The following is a 22,004-nucleotide window of genomic DNA, read 5'->3' as shown; positions in this document are numbered from 1 at the left end:
ATACTGCATAAAAGATACCAGCACTATACCACTATACTTGCCTCCACTAAAAAAAAAAAAAAAAAAAAAAAAAAAGAAAAAACCACCCACAAACCCAAACTTTCAAGTCTTATTTTTTTTCTGCATAATAGTAAATCAAACATGAGCTCTGAGCATTGAACAACTCATAGACAAACAGTTAAACGAAGGTCATATTATATTGAAGGAAATAATTCAACAAGATGTTAAAGAAAATAATTTACTCCCAAACATAAAGTAAGATTGGAGCTGCTGACTGGCTAACTTAAGTATTTGAGCTGTTTCTTCTGTAAGCATATTTTTATAAGTAGCAGTCTGAAATATAATTTATTTCATTGTATTTAATTACAACTCACCTGTTCCTTACATCATTCTATTAGGAAAATTGCTTATTGGAATAGTTGCAGAAGTTAAGGGAAATCAAAATTTTCTGTGGTCCTTTATAATCTAAAAATAACTTGTTTTAGAGCATTGTTTCATCTTGTGGACAGAAAAAAATGTCTAATGATAGGTAGAAGTCGGTATAGCCCAAACTGGAAATAAAAGATATTTTTTGATGGTGAGGACAATTAACTATTGCAACAATTTTTCAAGTGATACACTAATCTTTTTCATCACTTGGAATCTTTAAATCAAAACGGGTGGGTTTTTAAAAGGCAATCTGTTATGCCTCTGTGGGTTACTGTCTGCCATGGGAAAACTGAATGAAATCCCTGATCTTTTTTGTGCAAGTCAGACAATATTATTATAATGCCACCTTCAAAATGCATTAATACATTCATTTAGCCTTCTAAAATCCAAACTAATATTAACAGGTCTTAAAAAAAAAAAAAAAAAATCTATATTCCAATCTAAAAATGGCTGTCACGTTTGTGACATTGATAGAAGTAGCCTTCAAACACCATCATTTTCTTTGTTACAATCACTCAAATGCCAAACAGGGAGTGGCTTCTGCCTTCTGCCTTGTTGTTGTATCAGCCACAGGTAATTTGTAAATAAGGGTGACTGGGTACGCCAAAGTTTGTCCTTGTGTCCTAGGTTACAATGTAAAATGTGCCCAAAGTATGTATTCTATCACCATCTACATGAAATGTTGTTGTGCACCACTGTTTCCCTTGCCCCCTCCCTCCAGACTATCTTCTGTTAATGGCCCATCAATACCGTCCTGCATGACTCATAGATAACTCTCCCCAGGAGCTATCTCTGTTTAATAGGCAATCAAGGACCCATTGCAAAACTGATAAAATGATATCAGTCCATTGTGAGATGCTCCGCCCAGGGGGAGGAGCCAAGCATTCCCACCTGGATATAATCGGGGCCTTGGGACAGCACAGGCAGCCTTACCCACTGGATTCCCAGAGGACAAGAGCTACCAGACCTTTCTGCAAGAACACTACTTCAACAAGACCACTTCATCTGGACTGCCACCACCACGGTTTCAGGTTGTATTCTGACTCTGTCAGTGATCTTTTGTACCATTGCATGTGTTTTATTTTATTTTACTTTTTTTTTCCTCTCCTATTAAATTGTTCTTTCTGACTTGGAGTCTCTCGCTGGTTTTGCCTTCAACCCAGCACATATATTTTGGCGCCCAACGTGGGGCAGGAGGTACTGAGAAAAGTCAGAATTACAATTTTGTAGTGAGGAAAAAAGAAACAGCTGTCCACTATGATGCTCAACATGCTTTCATATATCTTATACCTAGCTCTCTACATTTTCCCACACATGGGGCAGTATTTGCCGGTCTTAATGCTCATGTGTAGACCAGGGTATGGTACCAGAATTGCTGTATTGGTCTATTATGTTTATTGTATGATAACCTCTGAGGCAATGAGCATCATTCGGAATATATACTCTATTTTGTGTTCTTGTCCTGGTCCAGAATGCTACATCTGGGCTCTCAACAATCACACCCAGCCCCTGTGGGGAGGGGTAAAGAATGATTTTTTCCAGTCTTTTAGGTATGGCACAGCAGTTTTCAAAAATATTGAGTTCTCTCTAGGTGCCAAGGACAGCATAATATTGTTGTTAGTTCTGCTTTGCCTTCTCTGCACGGCCTGCACCATGTTTAGAAATCAAACACTACATGGGGTGGTGCAGCGTCTCCTTGAGGAGGAGGGAAAAAGAAACAAATGCAAAACAACGGCATCCGTGTCTACACAAACTGTCGTAGAGGAAACAGGAACCGCATCTATGCAGACTGTCACAGAAGAGAAAAGAACCAAAAACAAGGCAACAGTTTCTGCATCTACTCAGACCATCACAAAAGAGAAAGGAACCAAAAACAAAGCAACAGTTTCTGCATCTACTCAGACCATCACAGAGGAAAAAGGAACCAAAAACAAAGCAACAGTGTCAGTGTCTACACAAGCTGTCACAGAGGAGAAAGAAACCAAAAGTGCCATCAGCATCTCCACACAAACTGTCACCGAAGCAGAACAACCTAAACCAGTGGCAGTTGCCCCTGTTCAGAAGAAGAAATCAAAGAGCAAATCAGTCCGCATAATGACTGATGAGGATGTGGCAGGACCTTCGCACCCAGCAGAAGAGACAGAGCCAGAGATTATCACCCGCTCTCTATCCCTGGGTGAACTGCGTGACCTGCGGAGGGAATTCACCCGCCAGACAAACGAGTCCATCCTGACCTGGCTGCTCCGCATCTGGGACGCTGCAGCCAATGACACCATTCTGGATGGAAGTGAGGCCAGGCAACTGGGATCACTGTCTCGGGATGTGGTCATTGACCAGGGGATCGGGAGAACCCAACAAACTCTCAGCCTCTGGCGGCGACTGCTAACAAGTGTGAGGGACAGATACCTTTGTAAAGAAGACCTCCAGGTGCACCAAGGAAAATGGAGCACAATGGAACAAGGTATCCGATGCCTGAGGGAATTGGCTGTGCTGGAGATCATTTTCTCAGAAGACGAGAGATTTCCTAAAAGCCCAGATGATGTCCAGTGCACATCGCAGATGTGGTTGAGATTTGCACGGCTTGGACCAGAGATGTACTCCCGTTACCTGGCAACGCTGCAATGGAGGGAAGGTGAGGACAAGGTGGGCGTCTTAGTCAATAAACTAAGAATTTACGAGGATACTGTCACCGCCCCATTTCGTACCCATGTCTCATCCGTGGAAACAAGGCTGGCTGAGCAAGTCCGGAGCTTGATTGAAGAGGGCCATCAGAAACTGAGAAAGGAACTTAAGGAAGAAATTTACCACATCTCGCCAGAACCAACAAGAGTCTCTGCCATTAGGAGCAGGTACCCACCAGCCAGGGAGAGAGGATACACTCCACGGGGTAACCTCTGGTCTTTTCTTCGGGAGCATGGAGAAGACATGAGGAATTGGGATGGAAAACCCACCTCCTCCTTAGCAGCCCGGGTACGTGAACTGAAGAGAGAGACACCTACCACGAAGAGCTCATCTAGAGCCAACACTGCTCCAGTCTCAAAGGCACAGAACCCCAGACAGTATAAGAAGAATGATATGACTGATCCACTTGAAGGGACCTCAGGAACATATTTACAGGAAGAAAGCAACGTGTACCATGACCAGGAATAGGGGGGCCCTGCCTCTAGCCAGGTAGAGGAAAGGGACAATCGGATCTATTGGACTGTGTGGATCCGATGGCCTGGCACATCTGACCCACAAAAATATACGGCTTTGGTTGACACTGGTGCCCAATGTACTCTGATGCCATCAAGGTATGTAGGAACAGAATCCATTTCTATTTCTGGAGTGACAGGAGGGTCCCAGCAGCTGACTGTATTGGAGGCCGAAGTGAGTTTAACCGGGAATGGGTGGCAAAAACACCCCATCGTGACTGGCCCAGAGGCCCCATGCATCCTTGGCATAGACTACCTCAGAAATGGATACTTCAAAGATCCAAAAGGATATCGCTGGGCTTTTGGGATAGCTGCTGTAGAGACAGAAGACATCAGACAACTGAGTACCTTGCCTGGTCTCTCAGATGACTCCTGTGCTGTGGGACTACTAAGGGTTAAAGAACAACAGGTACCAATCGCCACAACAACAGTACACCGACGGCAATACCGCACCGACAGAGACTCTGTGATTCCTATCCATGAGATGATTCGGAAACTGGAGAGCCAAGGGGTGGTCAGCAAGGCTCATTCACCTTTCAACAGCCCTATATGGCCAGTGCGTAAGTCCAGTGGAGAATGGAGACTGACTGTGGATTACCGTGCTCTGAATGAAGTCACCCCACCACTAAGTGCTGCTGTGCCAGACATGTTGGAGCTTCAGTACGAGCTAGAGTCCAAGGCAGCAAAGTGGTATGCGACCATTGATATTGCCAATGCCTTCTTCTCCATTCCTTTAGCAGCAGAGTGCAGGGCCCAGTTTGCCTTCACCTGGAAGGGCGTACAGTACACCTGGAACCGACTGCCCCAGGGGTGGAAACACAGCCCCACCATCTGCCATGGACTGATCCAGACTGCACTGGAAAAAGGTGAGGCTCCTGAACATTTACAGTACATTGATGACATCATTGTATGGGGGAACACAGCAGGGGAAGTCTTTGAGAAAGGAGAAAAGATCATCCAGATTCTGCTGAAAGCTGGTTTTGCCATTAAGCGAAGTAAAGTGAAGGGACCGGCCCAAGAAATCCAGTTCCTGGGAGTAAAGTGGCAAGATGGACGGCGGCAGATTCCCACTGAGGTCATCAATAAGATCATCGCCATGTCCCCACCAACCAGCAAGAAGGAGACACAAGCTTTCCTAGGCGCCATAGGTTTCTGGAGGATGCACATTCCTGAGTACAGCCAGATTGTGAGCCCTCTCTACCTGGTCACCCGCAAGAAGAACGATTTCCACTGGGGCCCTGAACAGCAGCAAGCCTTTGCCCAGATCAAGCAGGAGATCGCTCATGCAGTAGCCCTTGGCCCAGTGAGGACGGGACCAGAGGTGAAGAACGTGCTCTACTCAGCAGCCGGGAACAATGGCCTGTCTTGGAGTCTTTGGCAGAAGGTGCCTGGGGAGACTCGGGGGCGACCACTGGGATTCTGGAGCCGAAGCTACAGAGGATCTGAAGCCAACTACACTCCCACAGAGAAGGAAATCTTAGCCGCCTATGAAGGACTTCAAGCTGCCTCAGAAGTAATTGGCACTGAAACGCAGCTGCTTTTGGCACCTCGACTACCAGTGCTGGGATGGATGTTCAAGGGAAAGGTTCCTTCCACACATCATGCCACTGACACCACATGGAGCAAATGGATTGCCCTCATCACACAGCGCGCCCGTATTGGAAACCCGAATCGCCCTGGGATTCTAGAAATTATAACTAACTGGCCTGAAGGTGAGACTTTTGGATTATCTTTTGAAGAAGAGGAAGAACAAGTGACACGTGCCGAGGAAGCCCCACCGTATAATGAGCTACCGGAGACTGAAAGACAATATGCCCTTTTCACTGACGGTTCCTGCCGAATTGTAGGCGCTAACCGGAAATGGAAGGCTGCAGTATGGAGCCCCACACGACGAGTTGCACAAGCTACTGAAGGACAAGGTGGATCAAGTCAAGTTGCAGAACTTAAAGCCATCCAGCTAGCTTTAGATATTGCCGAACGAGAGAAGTGGCCAAGACTCTATCTCTACACCGACTCGTGGATGGTAGCTAATGCTCTGTGGGGATGGCTGAACCGCTGGAAAAAGGCCAATTGGCAGCGCAGAGGGAAACCCATCTGGGCTGCTGAGATTTGGCAAGACATCGCCGCCCGAGTAGAGAAGCTGACCGTTAAGGTTCGACACGTGGACGCACATGTGTCCAAGAGTCAGGCTAATGAAGAGCATCACAACAACGAGCAGGTGGACAAAGCCGCCAAGGTGAAAGTATCACAGGTGGATCTAGACTGGCAACACAAGGGAGAAGTATTCTTAGCCCGTTGGGCCCATGATGCGTCTGGTCATCAGGGGAGAGATGCAACATACCGATGGGCCCGTGACCGAGGGGTGGACCTTACTATGGACAACATCTCACAGGTCATCCACAACTGTGAGACCTGCGCTGCAATCAAACAGGCCAAGCGGGTAAAGCCTCTGTGGTACGGTGGACGATGGTTGAAGTACAGGTATGGGGAGGCCTGGCAGATTGACTACATCACCCTTCCCCAAACCCGCCAAGGCAAGCGCTATGTGCTAACTATGGTGGAAGCCACCACTGGATGGTTAGAGACCTACCCTGTACCTCATGCTACTGCTCGGAATACTATCTTAGGCCTTGAAAAGCAGGTCTTGTGGAGACATGGCACTCCTGAGAGAATCGAGTCAGACAATGGGACCCATTTCAAGAACGGCCTTATAAACACCTGGGCTAGAGAACATGGCATTGAATGGATATATCACATCCCTTATCATGCACCAGCTGCCGGGAAAGTTGAACGGTGCAATGGGTTACTTAAGACTACCCTGAAGGCGCTCGGTGGGGGGACTTTCAAAAATTGGGAACTGAACTTAGCAAAGGCCACCTGGATGGTCAACACTCGAGGGTCAATCAATCGAGCTGGTCCTGCCCAGTCTGAACCCTTGCACACAGTGGATGGAGATAAAGTCCCTGTGGTACACATGAAAGGCATCTTAGGAAAAACTGTTTGGATTAATCCCACATCAAGCAAAGGCAGACCCATCCGTGGGATTGTTTTTGCTCAAGGACCTGGTTCCACTTGGTGGGTAATGCAGAAAGATGGGGAAACCCGTTGTGTACCACAGGGAGACCTAATTTTAAGTGAGAACTGAGTGTAGGGTTTCGTTCTGTATATGTGTATATTTATCTATCTAGCTGTAAGAATGTATTAATTTAGGTATAATGTAGATGGTCATAGAATAAGGGGTGGATTATGTCCTAGGTTACAATGTAAAATGTGCCCAAAGTATGTATTCTATCACCATCTACATGAAATGTTGTTGTGCACCACTGTTTCCCTTGCCCCCTCCCTCCAGACTATCTTCTGTTAATGGCCCATCAATACCGTCCTGCATGACTCATAGATAACTCTCCCCAGGAGCTATCTCTGTTTAATAGGCAATCAAGGACCCATTGCAAAACTGATAAAATGATATCAGTCCATTGTGAGATGCTCCGCCCAGGGGGAGGAGCCAAGCATTCCCACCTGGATATAATCGGGGCCTTGGGACAGCACAGGCAGCCTTACCCACTGGATTCCCAGAGGACAAGAGCTACCAGACCTTTCTGCAAGAACACTACTTCAACAAGACCACTTCATCTGGACTGCCACCACCACGGTTTCAGGTTGTATTCTGACTCTGTCAGTGATCTTTTGTACCATTGCATGTGTTTTATTTTATTTTACTTTTTTTTTCCTCTCCTATTAAATTGTTCTTTCTGACTTGGAGTCTCTCGCTGGTTTTGCCTTCAACCCAGCACACCTTGTAACAAAAACAGAGACAGCTGAAGAAAGGAGGCAGGGGAAATTACGCAGAGTCAATGCCAGTTTGGGGATCTGTCGGTGTCAAATTATCATTTCCATTTTGTCTTGTGATTGTAACTTTCACTGTGAATTAGAGCATTCATTCTGCAGCAGCGTCTTGACACATAGTGGGGGAATCATGATAGTGTGTGACAGAGCAATCAGCAGCCGAGCTGAACCAGGACTGAGGGGCTGCTCTTTACTAGAGCAATGACATCCAGACTCTTAGAGCCATTTACTGTTAATAGCTGCAGAGGCAATGCAGGGAAAAGGGTGGCAAAGGTTTGGAGCTGAAACCTGAACCTTTCCTGCCCACTTTCATCTTCTAGCACCTTCCCTGAGCAAGGCAGGCCATCTAGCAGCAGAGGCAATAAGACCAGGCAAAGCACCACAGGTGTAGCAATATCTAGTCTAGACTACAAATCAAGAAAACAAAGTTCGTCACACAATCAATGTTACTGCAAATATCCCCATTAAAGAAGATAAGAAGAGATGTTGAGGAAATGTTTCATTTTCTGTCAATTCTGTCACTAATTTTGCTGCTTCAGTGACAGCAATGAGGAGGTTTTGTCCCCTATAATTGTCTCAAGAAGCAACTCATTTAGCTATATTCATCAGAACACATTACAGCTCACAGCTGGAGGAAAGTTTCAAAACTAAAAATGGCCAACTGCTGTGTAACGTTCTGTCTTTTGTCTGCTGGTGTAACTGGAAAACCCCATCCTAATTATGACTGGAGCTTTATATAGTCAAATATGCATGTGCTTAAAGTAGCTTACTTGCATGTTTCTGTTCTGTCCATTCTTTCTGTCCACCATTGCATATGTAAGATGGTTATTCTAAAGAAACACTTAGAATATTGTATTATCAGAATTAATTTTATTTTGAGCCAAGTCACCTATGCCATTTGTTTATTACCTTTGTCAATTACATTTATTAATTGGGAATTTAGCATGTGATATACAGCAAAATACTTTAAATGATTTTTAATACTGAATACAGAAACAGATGGTGACTGTTGAAAGCCATATATAAATAAAATATTAAATAACTTATTAGTTAGAAAACATACCCCATAAATCCCTTTGCTAGCAAAGTTGCTATCTATAGGTTTGTTTGAAATTAATTTTCTAGTAACTGTGATTTGCAGTCATATAGTATTAAGGATTACAGATGGGTTTCTCTAGTTTCAGATGAAGATACTGCAATAAAGACATCTAAGTCCATGAAAATCTCTTCACCTTAGGTGTATTAGAAAAAAAAATATTAAAGGAATGTGCAAGTAGATAATATGAAAAGATGAAGACCTAATCACCTGGGTGACCCGGGTTGTGAAGCACAGCAGTCTTCCTTGTTTTATTGAGTCAGATTACATTTCAATGCTTATGAAAGGACCGCTATCCAGCTTCTTTTTCCTCCTGCACTAAATCTCCCTGATGCATCACCACTGAAACCAACACTTTTGCCAGGAATATACAGGAAATGGTTGCCACTGAGAACTGTTTTTACATTTTAAAACCTGATTTTCAAACTTTTATGTCTTTCTCGAGTTTCTTAGAAATATTTCCACTGAGATCTGAATATATACTTGTGGGTTTTTTTTTTTTTTCTGGCTACAGAATGAGAAGCAAGGGAAACTCTCTTCTTTGGATCAACAGTCCCTGCTGAGGAATCCATCCATTCAACTGGCTTGATCAATTAGCCATTACAGAGGTAACTATTTCCTTTTTAAAAATGACAAATTCTTCAACTCTGCAAAACTACTGCAAAATTATACCCAGGAATACAAATATACAGAAGTATATGAGAAGAAAAAAGGCCATTTTAGTATCATAGCTTTCTAGCCCAGTCAGTGCCTGCTTGCAAATTTTCTACTTTTAAAAGTAAGAAGATGAAAGTGGAAAATTGATGGTGTTTGGTGGTTTGTTCAGGAAATTAATCATTATTTTTCCTATATCACAACACAAAAGCCCTTTAGTATAAATAAATGGACTAAATTATTTCTGAACAGTACTTGAATTATTACACATCTGATCAGTTCAGTCAAAGGAAAAGAAAGGCGTGACTTGCATTTTTGGGTATCAGGTCTATGGTTCAACCTCACACACTATAAAATATTTTTCCTGTCATTATTCCTTCTCTTTGACATATTCCTACGTAAGCATGCTAGTGACATCAAACTCTGATGTATCTGATGTGGTAACAAAAACTCTCACTGTTAATACTGTTTTATTTGGTTTGCTCAGTCGGTATCCTGATCGAGTATCCTGACCAGGTCAAGTTTTTCTGTGTGCAGTAGCTATGTACAAAAAAGGTCATCATCACTCATGAATTTGTGGGCTGCTTTCCCTGGAACCCAATGTGTTTGTCTGGTGAGAACAGGATCATCTCCCTCTCAGATTTCTGAAAGAACTGTACATGAAATTATAAAGGTGATATTTTTAGAAGAAAACTAACAAGTGTGATACTATTTAATTATGAAATGAGGAAGCCTTTATGAAAGAAAGCTAAAAATTCAGATATAAAGTATAAGTAGGTTGAAATGCATTGTGGGTTCACCAAAATTATAACCTAATGAGATAAAAGGTAACATACGTCACAGACAAAAGAAATGCACCAGACTCCATTTTCATTAAAACCTAGATAATTCAGATAATTCTATATTGCAAGATATTTGTCAAAGTTTACCAAAGAAATGGAAAACCTTGTCTTTTGAAAGCAGTCTTTCCAGTATGGCTTTTGAGATTGCAAGGGAATATGGTTACCGTCTATGAAGAAATCATGCCAATTATGTTAAAGACACAATGCATTTAAAGAACATTCACTGATGCCAAAATCCATTTAGAGGAGTAAATAAGGTTTCCAGCTGTCAGAACTTCTGGGTCTATCTTCCAGGGGAAGAACATGGGAGAGTATACCTCTGGGAAGGTCTTTGCATTTCTGAAAGGAGCTGAATAATGCAGTCCCTGGAGAAGGAAAGGGCTTCACTCAGTAACTTAGGAGCTTTCTACTTTTACTCTGAAGAAAAAGAGAAAGAGGAGGAAACTGTGTGGAAGTGCCTCACTTTTAAATGTCTCTTACTTATTTTCATAACAATGGTAAATATTCTCTCACACACTCATATTTTAGAAACCTTTCTAGATACTTCTAATTAGAATTCAAGGATTTTATTTCAATCAATTTTCCCCCTAATAAACCACACAGTGTGAAGGAATACTTTCTTTTAACTGAGATCTCTCCCCTAGTACCTACACTTAAATGAGTAGAAAATAGAGCTTCAATAGGTGGAAGTTGTGGTGGATACAAGATTTGCCACCATTATAGTTTTCAGTCACTGTGGCTGTCCTGGCTTTATTGTTAGTGATGAAAACTCTCATTTCATGGGCTTTTTTCAGATTCCAGGAATGAACTGTCAGCTAATCCACCAGGCAGCAGACTTTGTAGGACAGTAAATATGACCTAGTTGTGTTGACTGGCCTTTAGCTTTATCTGACTTCTTACTACACAAAGGAACAAAACTTTGACCAAAGTTACCCAGTAGGTCATTGTTGAAGGTGCCATTGTTCTGGGCTAGAGCATATGTAACATTTATGTCTTCTGGACAGTATGTTTCCTGAGCTGTTGAATGCCACCACTGTGGGAGATGTGAAGGCTGCAGTACCAGCTGACAACATGTGAGGGTAGTAAAAGGTATTCCTCAGCCTGGCATCCCTTTCCTGGTATCATTGGTAATGAATGGGTTCAATAATTAAAGAATCTCAAAAATCTCAGAAGGAAGGAATTTTTTTGTGTGGTTTTGTAACAGTGATATTATGATATGTGAATGTGGGCCTCACATGGCACACTATTAATATTATTATTTGATGGACTATACTTTTGCCTTAAGCCTTGCTCCCTACACCAAATAAGACCCTATTACAATAGGGACTGGATAGATGTGTAGCTTGATTAATCTTAACCAAAAAGAAGGCATATGAATAAAGGAAAACAAAAATAAAGTCTAAAAGAAGGATTGCTTTTAAATTTTCTTCTTCCTTGGTTCATTGTACTTAGGTTTTCCATAGACCTTTACAAATTTCAACACCCTTGCTAGTTTGAAGAACTTGCTTCAGAAGTCTTTATACTCTGGGGACATCTTCCATTTGAATACTCTTCTGTAACACCTGTAATTTTGAATAGGTTTGTTTTTCTGTTTTTTTTTTAAGGCAAGTGGTGTAATTTGAAATGTTTTCTTTTTCTCATGACATCTATTCAAATATTATTCTCTTGAGTTACCATTGCCCACATCAATCTAAGTTTCCTATTCAGCTTCTCTGTTACTTCTTAGCCAAAACAAAAGGGAAAAATAACTTCTTGCCTATGATGACAGTAACAGACATGTAGCATTTCAACCACATCGAATGGCAGTAAGTAGCCAAATAATATATCCCTATTAAAATCATCCTAAATATTGCTAAAGGTTTGATTTAAACAGATTCAAGCCTATTTCTCTTTCTTCAGCAAAGTCTCTCTCTAAAAACCAGCATTCCATGTCCTGGTAATCTTTTGTTTGAAAGAATGTATGTCTTTATGCGAATATCTCTCAAAAACCGTTTGACCAAAGTGGCTTGCAAGCAGGTTTAGGATTCACTTCACACATTCTGAAGCTATAACATTCCAACATATTAGTTCAGTTGGGTTCTGAATGGTTCACAGCTCTTCATTTTCCAGCAACTCGATGTTTATGGCATGTGCTCAATTGTTTTAAAGCATGACTAAAAAGTGTAAAACTGGTCTATGAAATTGCTAGTTCAGAAAAATTCTCTGCTCTGTTGAATTCAATAAGCAATGCATATATTTACTTTCTGTGTCTATTACTTTTTTTTTTTTTTTTTTTTTTTAACCTTTTGAGTGTTTCAGAATTGTAGGGTTGGAAGAAGTACTTAGAAATAGCAATTTTCTGTGCACAAACTTCATGGTGCAGAAAACACTCTGTTTTAATGTGGAAATGTGGGTCTCTACAATAATTACAGCTTTGCAAAGCAAAGAATTTTACCTACTTCCTCAAGACCACTGAGAGAGACGAAAGATGAGGAAAAATACCCTATCTCTATTCAGCATCCTGCAGTAGGGAAAATAAAAACTGAACAGAGCACTGTAATTTGGAGTTTGAGGACAAAAAGATATAAAAGTCTGCTTTCCTAGAATAGCACGTACAAAAAGCCCTTTTCTTATAGCCTTCTTCGATCTGTACATCATGAAACAACATTGAAACAAACCTTTGAAATAAATTTTTCCTTTGGATGCTAACAGCTTTTTCAAATAATCTGTTTTCCTTAATGATGAGAGAGGTACAAACTTTAAGAAAACCAGCAGATGTTTAATGGCCATTTTAAAGTAATTGTATTGACTGTATCCTGTTGAACTGAAGAATTGTATCCATTAGAATTCTCTTGTATAACATTCTGCCTTCTATGACATTTTCTGTAGTGGTAGTGGAATTTCCCTGATCATTTAGATAACTTACAAAGTGAGATATGTCAGATTCCCTTTTTGACTTCAGCTCTCCCCATTTGAGAGGAAGACATAATAATTAATAAAATAAAAAAAATAAATTTAAAAAAAAGAATTGTATGAGTTGTAGGCTTTTTCTAAAAGAGCTGATTTTCAGTTGTATTAAGTGTCAGCATTGACTAAATGGAGAAATATATTTTTCTCTTCATGATAGGTTAAAAAAATTGAATGTAAATGCATTTTCAGTTTTAGTACAGGTAGAAAGTATGATGACTAGTTTTACACAGCTCTGCTAAGCAGGTACATATGCATCACTTGAAATGGTGTCTAATATTCCACAGATGGCAATTACTTGCAGAGGAATGGCTAGGGACTTAATTAAAGAGGCTGAGAGTTAGCAAAGTAAAATGCCGCAGAAGCACATGAAAAATCTATACATTATACAAGGGACTCCATGGAATATTTAGGAAGCTAAAAGAGTCTTTTTACATTTTCCCTTCATTTCTGCACAAAAGATTTACTGTAAAATAAAGGTTAGTTGTGCCATGTTTAAAATTATATTTTAGCTAACTGAACCTACTACACAACAAAGCAAAATATATTTGACTGCACAATATTGATTTTACATGAAAGCACATCAGTTAGTGAAATGCAAAAACCAATAAAACATCACCCCTGGCTGGGATAGATATCTCTAGATACAATTTATTTTTACATTTAAACCAATTATTGGGCTTGTTGCATTTAAAAATGTGCACCATATATCCTTTCAAGGACTTTTTTATTCAATCAAATCAATTGCATTGATCTCCATATTCCATATTAAACACCAATCTTAAATTAAAGCTGACACATTTTGAAGGCCAAAGTACAAGTTTCTAAGCAGAAATAAATTCTACAAGGCTTTCTTTGTGTGTTTTTATACCCAAACATGAATACAAATATTGATTATGTTTTAACACACAATTTATAAGCTATTTCAATACTTATTTCTTCCTAAAATTTGTTCAATACAAACTTGCAGAAACAGAATGTTCCCTGAAGTTCTTTCTGTTACACTGGAATATGATGATGATTTTAATAAATAATTAAATGAGAGAATGGAAATAAATCCTTAGGCATAATTGTTCATGAAGAATCTGTGACTATCAAGACATACAACAAGCTTACCACTTGTTGAAATGCAGATATAGGGACAAGATTTGTTTCTTTTGAGCCTGTCATCGGAACAGTTAACGTCGCCCTTCAGCCTGACCAAGTTGTTTTCGCTCCCAATTGGTATCTACAAAGAGGTGAAGCCAGACTGTAAAGTCAGAGAGGCCATTCACATGGACAAAGCTATTATGCATAGGACTGGTTCTAAGTATTCTTATGGCCTTTGTCCACTGATGATAGTGGCAAAACTCCAATTTCTTACAAAGAAACCACTGTGTATTTATCCAGCAGTCTTTTCCCCTTATGGCGTCACATCTCTATGCCTGGTAGAAAAACAACCGGGCCACATGGAAGGGGCTTCTCACTTCTCCCTGGCTCATCAGTTTCCCAGCTTTTAAAGCTCTGTTGACATTGTTTGTACTTTGGAACTTCTATCTCCCAATAAATTTTCAATTAGCTTTAGATGCATTGTTCAACTCTCTGAAGCTTTCCAGAGATTACTGAGAGTTTGCATAAAAGTAAAATGGAAGAATCCAGACTTTAGAAATATTATCAAATATTCAGAATGTTCACTGTTCTGTTCACACCTCTTTATCTCTTCATATTTTTGTGTGCATATGTTGCAGTCAAATGAACAGCATAAGAACCAAGGAGGGAATTTGTCAAATACTCTAAATAGCTGCACATCACTACAGATTATGACTGCTTGGATTTAGGGAACATTTTTTTGGCTGAGGAAACATTCCAATGGGATAGATTAATCTGTGTAAACCACACAGCTCAGCTGAAACTGCTGTTCAGCATTCTAAATTGCCACCTTCGTCTTCTTTCAGCACAAAAATGTGCATTTCTTCCTATAATAAAGATATTTTATAATAGCAATAAGGCAACTCCAGGGTGTGCGGTTATCACGAGATAATCATACCCTGGAGGGATTGCAGATACTTGGCTGTGCCTCATAACACCCCATGTGTGTGTTTATCTCATGATAACCCTACTCTCTTTTGTATCTTATTGCCTAATTATCCTCTGCTAATGCAAAATACTAATTTTTTTGTCTGAAACAATATGTGCAAGAATGCATTGCTAACAATCACTGGAGGACATTGACAAATAATGCTGTCACTACTTTGTACTCTCTTCCAGCCAGAAATTTACATAAAGAACCAAATTTGGATATTTTTTTTCTAAACCAATTCAAATTCTTTAAGGCAACATCAACTAAAATATTGGAAGCAGGCCAAGTAAAAATCTCTAAAAATTCCATATATATTCTTATATGTGACTTATATAGTTTTGCTTAATACCAAATTTCTTTCTTATGTATTTACATCTCTTTACATTTCTAATTCTAATACACAGAAGGTAGTTTCTTGACTGTTGCTTCTGAATCCTGAAGAGGGTCTTAGGATCCCCATCTGATATTTATCTGAGGATAAATTTTATTTTATTTAATTTCTATATAGGGAGTGCTACCTGTGTTTCAGATATCATTGGGAGATATTCAGAGAGAGTAAAGATTCTGGACCTCTCTTAAGGAGATAGAACTCTTGTTCATTGTAATGTGCAAGAAATTAGTTAAACCTGTTTGCCACTGATGCTGAAATTTCAGCTATGAAATGCTCACAGATAATGTTCAGTAGCTCCTGGATTGAATCGACATCATAAAAACCACATGCAATCACAATTAATTGAAAATAAACAAACTAAAAAATTGGTTTCAATTTTTAACTGATAGACTTATTCTGCAATTTAAGTGTGAACATTATAAAACATCATAAAAAGTAACTTAACACATAAAAATAGCATGTAAAAGAATTGCCTTTTCATCTTTTAATAAAAGATGTATCAATTGAAAATTGGTTACTGGTCAAATGATAATCTGACATATTAAGATGATACTAAACCCCATGAAATATAAGAGAAAAAATGCCCTCAAAATGAAAAATAATAGGTTAATCCCAGAGTTTAAGTTATGTGGGCTTCTTTAATCTATATTAATATTACCAAATGTTTATTACACATACTGTATTCATATGTCCAAACACTGTATAAGTCTTAACTAATTTCAGAGTTGTTGGTTATTTTTCTCATGGGCCATTCTAACATAATAAAAAAGGAAACCTGTTTCTTTTCACTATTCAGTAATGATAGTGAATGATACTACTCAGACTATTCAGTAATGATAAAGAAATACAAGTTTTTATATAAACAGAGAAGACAAACAATACAATATTTTTAGAGAAATTTATTTGATGCAATGCCAAACACAATAAAAAATGCAATCCTGAGAGTCCACAATATGAGATTTTATATATCTATCTTATGTATGTCTGTGTTTGTTTTATGTCTATGTAGGTAATGTGCATTTTTGGTTTTATTTTGTGTTTTACAATATATTATTATTTTCCATACTGTTTGCAGTGAAAAAAATCCATTTTTAATAGCACCACCTGTGTAGATCTGCAGGCTTTGGACTCTTCCTTCCTTTGTTGTGAGCTACAGGTAATTAAATCAAGATTTTTTCCTTTTAGAATATCTATTTTTACACTTTGTTTTTATGTAAAATTGCTTTCATGTTCCCTGTCCTCCCACTCAACCAGTTCTTCTGAAAAGCACGTATGTTTATCTCTCTTAACATTGCTTACAGATCTCATTTCTCAATCCTTTGATAATTTTAGATGGCCTTCTCTGAATTCTAGCTTCCTGGTGCCAATGGAAGAATTGCCTTAATACATTTCTCCTCAGAATGTGCTAGCTCTGAGGCTGCCTTGCCTGTGGCATTCCTGGCAGCCCTTAGCATGGTGTGCTCTTGGAAAAGGAATCAAGGGGCATATTCCCAATAAACATATACCAAAAGAATTATAGAAAAAGCCACCTCTAATACAAGACGATGTTAATATGCAAAACCCACGCTAATCATAGCAGCTGCTGGTTTAGAACAGAGATCTGAGCTCACAGTCTCTTTATCTTAATAGAAATATGTCTATATGTGAGGCAGGAAGAGGCTCAGAGAAAGCTACATGCACTAGAATTAGCAGGATTTTCCCCTACAGTGGCCTCAATACTATTATTATTATTATTGTTAATATTATTAATTATATTGTTGAACTGATGTGAATGTGCTGCTGCAAAGATGTCCTTCATAACACATAACTAGTAAGAGCTTTACAAATAAAGAATAGTATATTATTTTAGCCCTGTCTTGAAGTCTCTCATTATTCATTATTTATACCATTAAAATTCATCCTAGCCTTTAAAGTGGACACCAACTTGACAGCAGTAATAGAAATTGCTCTGAATAACCAGATAAAAAGTTTTGTGCCCTAGAACATGGCGGAAAATCTACCTGAAATCTTTCTCATCAACTGGAAACAGAAAAATCAGACTTCAGTTAGTACAGTCAGGCTTTTACCTATTGTATCACCTTTCTTGGAGAATTTTGCTAGCCTTTGAGACACACCTTACTGACAGACTGCAGGATTCCTCCTCCTCCACAGAAATAACCTTCTTCCTGCCAATATTAACATTAACTTTCAGCTAATATTTAATTATGACTAAATGAAAATAGTACAACTACTTCCAGACAAAATGTTTTTCATTAAAACAATCTCACGTGTGTTATGAAAAAAAATGGATATGAAATATTTTACTTAAAATAACATTATAATGCATGTGCAGTTGTGCAGCTCTTCTGTAATTTTATTTCAGCGTCAACTAATATTTAACATGACTGTTTCTTACCTAAGCAATGGGGGCACAATGATGTAATAAAGTCACTTATAATAATTTGTAATGGAGAAGGCCTGTTTTTTACACATGCCATTGTCTATGGTCTTTTTCCATGCAGTAGAGTAATGGATATATTAAGAGTTATGCCATATATTATTTTTCTGTGATCAAACAATTCTTTATTTCTCTTTGATTAATTAAACCAATGACTAAATAATCATCCGTGCTAAAAGAGAGCATGCTGCACTCTGGCTCCAGTTTTTTGTTTGTTTCTGAGTTTTGTATTAAAAAGCTATCAAACTTAAATCAGAATAAAAAGGAGAAAATTATTATTATGTAATTCCATAAGTTCAGACAGCTAAAAGATCTTATATTTCTTCATTAATTCACCCCAACAATGAGTATTTGAAAACACTCACTGTATTTATGCCAACTTCCCCTGCTGTGGATGCATGAGAAGGACCCTGGGGCCAGCACTCTGGTTTGTCTCACAAGTATGTTTAAGACAAAATGCAGACAAGACTTCACCCAAGACTGTTCCACTTTGAACAGGAGATCATCTGGATCACCTCCACAGATCCCCATCTCATGCTCATTTCCATGACTCTGTAAGAACTTTAAATGGTGTGAAACTGTCATGGCACTAAGATCTATCTCACAGTAATTTTAACTGATAGCTTTTGCATGCCAAATGAGAGTTTACTGTCTTCTTGGTTACTGATAAAGTCCATTTCTAGTTGAAATACACCTTCCCTTTTACAATGATCAACAAGTGTTCATGATCAAGACCTCATTATCAAAGGTCAAAGAAAATTGTGATGGCTACTTAAAACTGGCATAAACATCTGCAGAAAGCAAGTCATAATGTCTGACGGACTATGAAAAAAAGCTGAAAAGGCAAACTGAATGGCGTGCAGCGCATTTTATGATTCTAAGAAGATAAAAAATATTATGTTTGAAGATTTCTAGTATTTCTAGTCATGATCAAGTAACCCAGACAGACTTCATCTGTGAACACAGTTTTTAAACTAGGGTCTCTTTTCACCCTATTGACTTAAAAATATCTATCTTCTGAGATTAAGTGCCTTAAAAAGGTTACAGGCAAAGTCTATAGACCCAAAAGCTTCAGTGCCACAGAACACAAACAATTATGCTTTTTGGATGCCATTGGTGATTGAAACTTAAAACAAATGGTTGGTTCTCCTGTAAAATCTCAAGTATATTCCAGGTAGAGCTAGGAAGTTTGGAATATACACAAGGAGCACATTCTTGCTTCTGTGACACTGTTTCATTCCAAAATTATTTGTAGTCAGGATATCCTAGGAGTATTACAAAAAATACATTAAATGAGAGGTAATAGCAATGGCTTAAGGAAAAAAAAAAAATCCTCTTTAATGTAAAACTTTAATTTTAAAATAATCTGAGTTTCTCATCATAAAATGTTGCATTTGTCATTATTGTTAATAAAAGGTTATTTTAAAGAGTAAGACATCTTCATTAAGGTCTTTCAAAATATGCAACTCTAAATTTCAACTCAGCTGAACATTGATATATACTTAGCAACTTACAACAGCAGACACCAAAAGAGATACATACATATAAAGCTCACTCAGATTTGCCAAGGATGGCTCCTCAGTTTATGCTTTTACCCTCGAATCCTGCAGTAAAACTACCCTCCACTTAAGAATGTTGCTTCAATTTCCATGTGTTGAGGATTTTCTCCTGTATTCTGTTATCTTTACATATATTTACTGCGCAGGCCTTATTTCAACAAAGCACTAAAGCATATATGTAGATTATATCCATCCACAAATATATGTGACTTTGTGCTTAACTGCAAAGGTATCCTTATGCTGCAATTCCTTCGGTGAAATGTAAGCACTTGTTGAGGTGCTGTTGTAGAACAAAGATCCAGAGAAGGCACTGCTGGTCCTAGTGAGAGATTAAAATCAGGACCTTACCTAGGTTTTAAGAAATAGAAGTCAATAAAGTTTCTGAAAGGAATGAAAGACACCAAGACCAAATTCTGCTTCAAACATTGTAATACTCTTATGCTGCTTTTCATACCTAAAGGAAGAAAATCCAGACTGATAAGTAAATATAAATTGCGACTAAATTCAGATTATTGAGCTAACATTAAAAAAGTCCATTCTGCATTGCAAAAACTATAACTCTGGGTAAAATTGGTCTTTTCTTCTTCTGTGGCTCCAAATTTTGCCAGTATTCCATATATTATTAATTCTTTATTGGTATTAATTTATGAATGCTTTCAATCACATTTTCATCCTACATTGCTATTAGAAGCAGCCCAGAGACTGGATAAATTTTTCAATAGAGTTCTATACAGGTGGTACAAAAATGCTCATGTTTTCATCACAGTTCCTACTCACACTTCAAAATGCAGACTTGCTTAACTCCAGGGATTGCCAGAGAGCTTCAGTTCTTGTGGATGCACAATTTTCACAGCAGATATCCTGAAGACATTGGAGTTCATAGAAACCACAGAGATGCTATCATTCCTTGAAGAGGTGTGACTGAACCACATTCCTTTGAGTGAAAAGTGGCTCCTGGTGAGATAAATATGGTCTCAGAATAACAAAAATGGTATTACAGAGTTAAAAAAACCAAAAACAAACACAAAAAAAAAAAAAAAACCTAAACAAAACCATAAAATCCCAGAAAACTATGTTTAAAAGTTATGTTACACACTGATTTCCAAATCTCTTGGAGGAAAATAAATAGAATTTATTTTGCACAGCACTACCATTTATAACTTTTCAATATGTGAGTGATCAATGAGAAATGCTGCCCATCTTCTCTCTGCTCCATTGATCTTTGCTAACCTAGGAGAGGAACCAGTCTCTCAGATGAAAAGATGGAGAGAGGGAAAGACATGAACAAATACAGCAAAAGGGAATTTCTATTCCAAATTAAACTCCATAGTTTTTTTTGCATAGAAGTCTTCAAATTAGGATGTGCTTGACTTCATAAGGTGAGGTTTAGGACATGCTTATTTCAGAAAAAAAACTTTTGAGAAGAAAATTACCTTTTCTTGAGCAGTGCAAAACCATTTGCACCATTAATTTCTGTGATTTCATTTCTTTTGGTATTACCTAATAAGTGAAAACATAAACAGTTATAGCCAAGATCACCTGGCATCAGAAAAAAATTCGAGTCATATTCTAATCCCAGAGGAAAACCTTGTTTACATGATGAAAACCTTGCAGTGGAAATCCTGGGAATCTTGGTGGGTGGAATCTCTCATCATCAGAACTTTCAACAAAAGATCAGCTGCAGATACTGAAAGCATTAAATAAAAATTACCAACAAGCTGTCTTACCTGCATGCACTCCACAGAAAGGAAGGGCAAACATGAGCAGGTAGTGCTTGTACATCAGTCAAAACTATGACAGCTACCGTGTAACATCTGACAACACTGACATGTGCTGCACTCCCTGAGATATTCCTCTAACTGAACCGTAAAGAGACAAATAAATTAGTAATAGTACCTTGCCTGTCAATGTCCTATCTTGCAGGCTTTTCACACTGTTGATTAGCATTGTTTGAAGTGGCTCATCAATACGTTTACTTTCAGAGGAAAAAAGAAGGATGATGGATTATTTTATTGCTTTAAGAGAAAGCAGCAAAATAAGGGGCACCTGATTCCTCATGATCACATAGTCATTTCAAGGAAAAGGACAGACAAAAATCAGCATAATGCTTCCCCACCAGTCAAACAGATCAGATTTTGTCTTCATTCATCTGCTGTGTGGCAGATGAAGCTCTCTTAACCAAATCAGTATTCCTGTATAAGAAAAAAATCAGATGGTCAGCCACTACCTGTCAGATTTTGCCCATATTCCTGCTACCTGACGCTAAGCCAGTACAATATTTTCCCGTAATATTTTATTTTTTATAAAATATATACAGTTGTTACTGATTTTTCTTCCTCTTTTTGAAGCTCGAGGCATAATTATTATGAAAAAGAAGGTGACTGGCAGTGCCTGCAGGTGCTAATGAGCACTAATGGCCCTGAGAAGCCCCACCCAGAGCCTGGCCCCTGGACTCCATCTCATTTCAGGTGTGGGCTATGCAGATCAGAGAAAAGGAAATCTGTGCAGGTAGAGATGCATACTTGCACAAGTCTTAAAATCTTAATTGACG

At 38.8% G+C, this 22,004-nt stretch overlaps 1 long non-coding RNA gene across 5 annotated transcripts; it reads right to left on the bottom strand.

Moving 5' to 3' along the window:
* Window positions 1-19,273: 19,273 nt before the first annotated feature.
* Window positions 19,274-21,786, bottom strand: LOC120754413 (uncharacterized). 5 transcript variants are annotated; one of them, XR_005701435.2, is made up of 6 exons: window positions 21,681-21,755; window positions 21,350-21,428; window positions 21,050-21,140; window positions 20,887-20,953; window positions 20,231-20,407; window positions 19,274-19,801 (listed from the first exon to the last, which is right to left on the bottom strand). It is a non-coding gene; the product is annotated as an uncharacterized LOC120754413 (long non-coding RNA). The 5 variants fall into 5 exon arrangements; XR_005701432.1 differs by lacking the exons at window positions 21,050-21,140; window positions 21,350-21,428 and adding an exon at window positions 21,181-21,312 and having other exon boundaries at window positions 19,274-19,907; window positions 21,681-21,786; XR_005701431.1 differs by lacking the exons at window positions 21,050-21,140; window positions 21,350-21,428 and adding an exon at window positions 21,181-21,312 and having other exon boundaries at window positions 21,681-21,786.
* Between the last annotated feature and the right edge of the window lie 218 nt (window positions 21,787-22,004).

This window comes from Hirundo rustica, chromosome 6, assembly GCF_015227805.2.
Source record: "Hirundo rustica isolate bHirRus1 chromosome 6, bHirRus1.pri.v3, whole genome shotgun sequence".
Taxonomy (NCBI): domain Eukaryota; kingdom Metazoa; phylum Chordata; class Aves; order Passeriformes; family Hirundinidae; genus Hirundo; species Hirundo rustica.
Note: the sequence above shows the minus strand (reverse complement) of the source record. Positions and strands in the feature narration are given on the sequence as shown.